This window comes from Bombina bombina, chromosome 7, assembly GCF_027579735.1.
Source record: "Bombina bombina isolate aBomBom1 chromosome 7, aBomBom1.pri, whole genome shotgun sequence".
Classification (NCBI taxonomy): Eukaryota; Metazoa; Chordata; class Amphibia; order Anura; family Bombinatoridae; genus Bombina; species Bombina bombina.
The window spans coordinates 551,709,151-551,715,447 of NC_069505.1; positions in this window are offsets into that span (position 1 = coordinate 551,709,151).

Sequence of the window (6,297 nt, forward strand, 5' to 3'; positions counted from 1 at the left end):
GGTGGGAAAAATGCTAAATACTGTCAAAACTATAGGCCGATCTCCCTAATAAATCACGATATTAAAATTTTCGCTAAAATAATGGCGAATAGACTAAAACAGATTCTCCCTTCACTGGTCCACCAAGACCAGGTGGGATTTGTACAGGATAGGGAAGCCCCGGATAACGGGAGGAAAGCAATTACTCTGATAGACTACTTGAAGGCGACCGGGACTCCAGCTCTATTCCTGTCATTAGACGCAGAAAAAAGCGTTTGACAGGGCAGACTGGAGTTTCATGTTTAGGGTGCTTTCGGTTATGGACTTTAAAGGGGCCTTTATACAAGAGCTTAAAAGTATTTATTCAGGGCCGAGGCAGTGGTGGGAGCGGCAGGCTATATTTCCAGGCAAATTACAATCTTAAATGGCACCCGTCAGGGATGCCCATTGTCGCCACTGTTGTTCGCTATATGCATAGAACCACTAGCTTCGTACATTAGGAATTCGAGAGATATCTTGGGGGTTCGGCTAGCAACCTCGGAATATAAATTAATGTTATTTGCGGATGACGTGCTGTTAACGCTGACTAGGCCCTTACATTCACTGACACACTTATATAAAACCCTGGAGGAATTCTCAGAGATTTCGGGCTACAAGATAAATTCCGCTAAATGTGAGGCATTACCGATATGTCTCCCCCCACACACGAAAAAAGCAATGGCGTTAAACTTTGAAATTGTATGGGCGAAAAGCTACATTACATATTTAGGGGTTAAAATAAGTGACAACCTGTCTGATCTATATAAACTGAATTATCTGCCTATTTACAAAACTATTAGAAGTGATTTAAGAAAGTGGAAAAAGGGCAACTTCTCGTGGTATGGGAGGCTAATGGCAATCAAAATGAATCTCCTTCCGAGATTAATGTATATTTTTAGAGCTATACCCATAGGAGTCCCCACCTCGGAACTTGAGGCCTTGCAAAGTGAGCTTTTAAAATTTTTGAGAGGCGACGGAAAGACAAGAATAGCGGCACAGGTGTTGAAAAAACATAGACAGGTGTGGGAGGGGTAGGGGTTCCAAATCTCATTGAATGCTATAGGGCATCTAGACTAGCTCAGACGGTGTTGATGGGGAAGAGTGATGGCGAATTAATATGGCCCAGGATTGAGGCGGAAATTGCGGGTTATGACAGGGCGGCAGACATCATATGGGCCTCTTTTAAAAACAAGTGAGTACAAGTCACCAATAACAGTAGAGGCAATACGACTATGGTCAAAAATCACAAAAGAGTTACAGTTATGTAAAACAGAATCTTTGCTAAGGCCCATTAAAATCTTGATACCCGGAGATTTAAAAAGGCTAGTGGGGAAATGGGAAAATAAGGGCCTATATCGGGTAGCAGATTTCTTGCAGAACTCAAAAATGCTAACATTTAACCAGATCAGAGAAAGAATAGACCCGGAACAGCTTCGTTGTTTTTTGTATTTACAAATTAGCTCATCCATATATGCATATCTGTCACAAAAACAGCCCTCGCCACTTACGGAATTGGAGAGAATGATCAGTGCTCCATTCAGGGGGAAAGGGTTGATCTCTCAAATTTACTTGATGATGCAAAAAGCGAGATGTCAGTCTAAGTCACCTTTAATAGAGAGATGGGAAAGGGATATCATGGAAGTAAGGGATAAAAGTGATTGGGAGGATTTGCTGAGGAACGCAAGTAAAGGAATGATTAGTGCGGATATGAGAGAGAATTCTATCAAGGTGTCGTATAGATGGTACCTGACACCAGTCAGAACGATGCACTATGCAACCACACATGATGGTAATTGCTACAGAGGATGTCAGGAAAAGGGGACATACAGACACATGTGGTGGGACTGTCCAAACACTCTGGGGGAAACTCTCAAACATGATAGGGACTCTACTGAGCGAGAGAATAACCCTCACAATATCACAGGCATTACTACATGATAGGGTAAGACCATTCAACAAGACAATAAATAGCTTTATCAGAATCCTATGCACGTGCATGAGAATATGTATCGCCAGACACTGGAAAGTGGGGACGCCCGCTTGGCAGGAGGTGGTTGATAAAATTGTAGATACATTCAACTTATCAGAAATGGTGGCCTGGTCACAGGGCCAACCAGAACAGTTTCAGAAGATATGGTTTTACTGGATGTTAAGGAAGGGGGAGCTATAGAATGGAATAGAGCACGACTGACTGATTAAGCAGGGGTGGTGGTGGACGTCATCTACAAATAGGACGGAGAACATAGGATGTGGGGAAATTTCCCAGATAATTAAGCAAAATCTTTGAAGAAAGATAACCAAACAAAGATACTCCTATGGGAGATCGAGACAAGTTGGAACAACCTGGAAGAAGGGGGGTGGGGGCTTCATGAGTTGGGGGTTGAAGTTCTAGTTAGATTTCTTTTTTTATTTACCATTCTGTAAGTTGTCATAAATATGGAGTAATGATGGCTTTTGGATAAGCTATCATAGCAAACCTTTTGTGAGAATATGTAAGCATGGCATGTTATGTCTGATATATGGGAGAAAAATAAACGCATGTACATGTAAATTTATGAAACTCTGTATTGACGTTCAAAATCAATAAAAATTATTTCAAAGAAAAAATATAGCACAGAGCATAATAAATATACCTTTGTACCCCTAAACCGCTATAACCAAACACCGCAAACTAACCCTGATCTAACCCCTAAAGCGCCAATAGCCCACTGCACGGCAATTATTTTCCTAACCTATTAACCCCTAAACCGCCAATAGCCCACCACAATTACCTAACCTATTAACCCTTAAACCTCCAATAGCCGACTGCAAACACTCCCTACACTACTTAACCCCTATATCACCAATAGCCCACCACAAACACCCCTACACTACTTAACCCCTATACTGCCAATACCAGCTTTTGAAAGCTTTTTCTATTGGTTGATTGGACTATGAATTCAAAAATCAGCCAATAGAGATGCAAGGGCACCACTATATAAGAAGGAACCTTGTATTCAAGCTTCAGTGTGCAGCGGTTAACGCATAAAAAGGACCTTTGTTAGAGGAAAATAAAATAAAAAGAGAAGGATCGGATGGAAGGTGGAAGAAGATGGAAGACAGAAGATGGAACAAGAGGACAGCCTCAGAGGACTGCCGGCATTAAGAAAGAGTAGCACCGCCGGAGTCAAGTTGATGAGTACAAACCTTGGGGTTTAGCTTTAGTATTTTTTTGGGGTGGGCTTTTTTTTATTAAAATTAGTTTTTTTTTTCTTAAAAGAACTGTTTCACTTTAGGGCAATGCCCTACTAAATGCCCTTTTCAGAGCAATCTTTTTTTAGGATAGGGATTGTTTCTGGCAGCAAAAGAGCTGTGGGCACTGCACTACCAAATGCCCTTAGAAATGCAATGCCCAACCAAATGACCTTTTCAGGGAGGTTACTTTTATTGTAGAATGGGGTTGCAGTATTTATTTGAAAAAGAGCAGTGACACTTGGTATTATTATTATTATCGGTTATTTGTAGAGCGCCAACAGATTCCGCAGCACTTGGTAGTGGTTATCTTTTGCTTTTCCAATGTTAGTTGCACAAATTATAATTAAATCAATTTATGGAGGTTTTTGATGCCTCCGGATGAGGAAGAGCGCGGCCGCTCGTGGCATTTGGCTCTTTTAGGAACGGGATTTTTTCTTGTGAAAGTGCAACACTCTAGGATCTTTGCAAATCCAGAATGCACATGCCTATTTTATACTCACACAAAGGGGTCGATTTATCAACCCCTTCTACTGCCTACAACTGCAGGTTCTCACAACAGAACTTGCAGTCAATATTTATTAAACAGCGGTCATCAGATCCGCTGCTTCCCTAACCTTTCGCCACCTCTTAGGTGGCGAATTTATATCTCCCCAGCCTCATCCGACTGGGGAGATTGACAGCTCCTGCCCACGCGTAATTAGCTTTGCGAGGGCAGGGGGTGGGATTGCAAACGAGCACAAAATAGCGCTTGTGTGCAATGCTGAATTTCAGCAGCGGAATTCAGCCCGCCAGAGGCGAGCTGCGACAGACAGGGGCGTGTATGTGTGCCCCTGTCCACCGCAGCTTGATAAATCGACCCCAAAATATAGTTTGACAGTTTGATGCTTCCCAGGATAAACAGATTGAGTCCCATAATCACGTCTTCAAAAATGAAATGAATCTTAATCTGATAGCATCCATTTTAAGGGGTGTAAGTGTATAATCGTAAATGCAATCTATTAGAATATTTTTTGTAATATGCTCTCATTTGCAAAATCTTTCTTGTTTAAAGTTATCAAGCTTTTTGAGATATGTTCTTGTACACAAAACCCACCATAAGTAAGGCAGTAGTTCACGTGCAGTCTCTTCTCACACATTATCTGAATTCCGTCAAGTAATGCATTTCGTGACAGCACTAGCATTGTGAGTGGCTGAAGCACAACACGGACTACTGCTTTTGTCCACCCCTATGATTATATTGTGCAGGTAAATATAAAATAACATAATATAAAACAATAAGTGTGTGTATATATATATATATTTAGTTATATACTGTATATGATGTATGTACACACAAATTTTAATAACACAAAAGTTGGGTTGCCATTTATTGACCCCCCACACACCCCTTTTCTGTAGTGTAGCTGCCCCATCCCTTTATTTTTCCTGTAGCATAGGCTCCTCCCACTCCCTCCCCCCTCCGCTGCTGAGCTGCCCACCCCTCCCGTCGGCACCAGCAAATGATCGTTACAGGCGGTGATACACACAGTGTCACCTTCTGCAACGATCCCGCATCTGCCCTCATATGGAACCGGAGCACTGATCGCGCTCCAATTCCATATGCGGCAGATGCCTGGAGCCTCAGGAACTCCAGCTCTCGGCTGTAACTTAACAGCCGAGACGGCTGGAGCTTCCTGAAGCTCAGAAGTATATATACGTCTTGTAGTACGATAGGCAAAGTACTGCAAGACATATACAGTATATAAATGTATTTGGGTGAAGGGGTTAAAGGATAATGCCACACCAAGTAAATTTTAGGTGTGGCTGATGTTGGCCAGTGGGGGGGGGGGGGGCACCCATGAGTTTCTTGGTAACTGTAAACCAGGGTGCCACTGCCTTATTTTAGGAGCAAGTGGCTCCCTGGTGCCTGGGTTTGTCAAATCAGCAGGAGCTATTGCCTCAAAAATGTGTGTATATAAAAAGAATGTGCAAAATTGAAGTACATTGGAATGTCACTTAAAACTGCAAGCTCTATCTGAATCATAAAAGTTTAATTTTGACTTTAGTGTCCCTTTAAATTGAGTGTGTATAATTTTTTAAAGGGCCATTACAGTAAAATCGACCCTACACTACTGTTTTGTTTAACCCCTACAAATAATTAAACACAGTAGATATATCACTCAGGACTCGTAGAGCAGAAAACGCTGCTGATCCAATCAGCAGTGCTTGTTCCAAATCGACTAGCGCTGCTGATTGGATCAGCAGCAGTTTACACCCGGGAACAGCAGTGCTCTGCCAGTCCCGAGGAGTATGTCTACTGTGTGTTTAACCCTTTTGCTGGGGTTTAACTTAAGTAGTGTAGGGTCGATAGTCATAAAATGACATGCTCTGACAGATTAGAGCATGTCATTTTTATTACTATAATGGCACTTTTAAAGTGATGGTAAATTTCAGACTATAAGAATGTTGCAATACAAAATATATTAGCAAGTTAAACCACAGTAGATATATCACTCAGGACTCGTAGAGCAGAAAACGCTGCTGATCCAATCAGCAGTGCTTGTTCCAAATCGACTAGCGCTGCTGATTGGATCAGCAGCAGTTTACACCCGGGAACAGCAGTGCTCTGCCAGTCCCGAGGAGTATGTCTACTGTGTGTTTAACCCTTTTGCTGGGGTTTAACTTAAGTAGTGTAGGGTCGATAGTCATAAAATGACATGCTCTGACAGATTAGAGCATGTCATTTTTATTACTATAATGGCACTTTTAAAGTGATGGTAAATTTCAGACTATAAGAATGTTGCAATACAAAATATATTAGCAAGTTAAACCACATAATTTTTTTTAAATTATATATATATATATATATATATATAATAATAAAAGATTTATAATCCTAATTGGTATTGTCTGTTCCTCCACCCCCTTCATTTCCTCTTTTGTCTGGGGTATGATGTATAGAGAACTCACATCCACTCTTCTTTAAAGAGGCTGGACTTCAAGATTGTCATATGACACACAAGTTGATTGGATGTTCACTGGAACAGTCATAAAAATAAAAAAAAA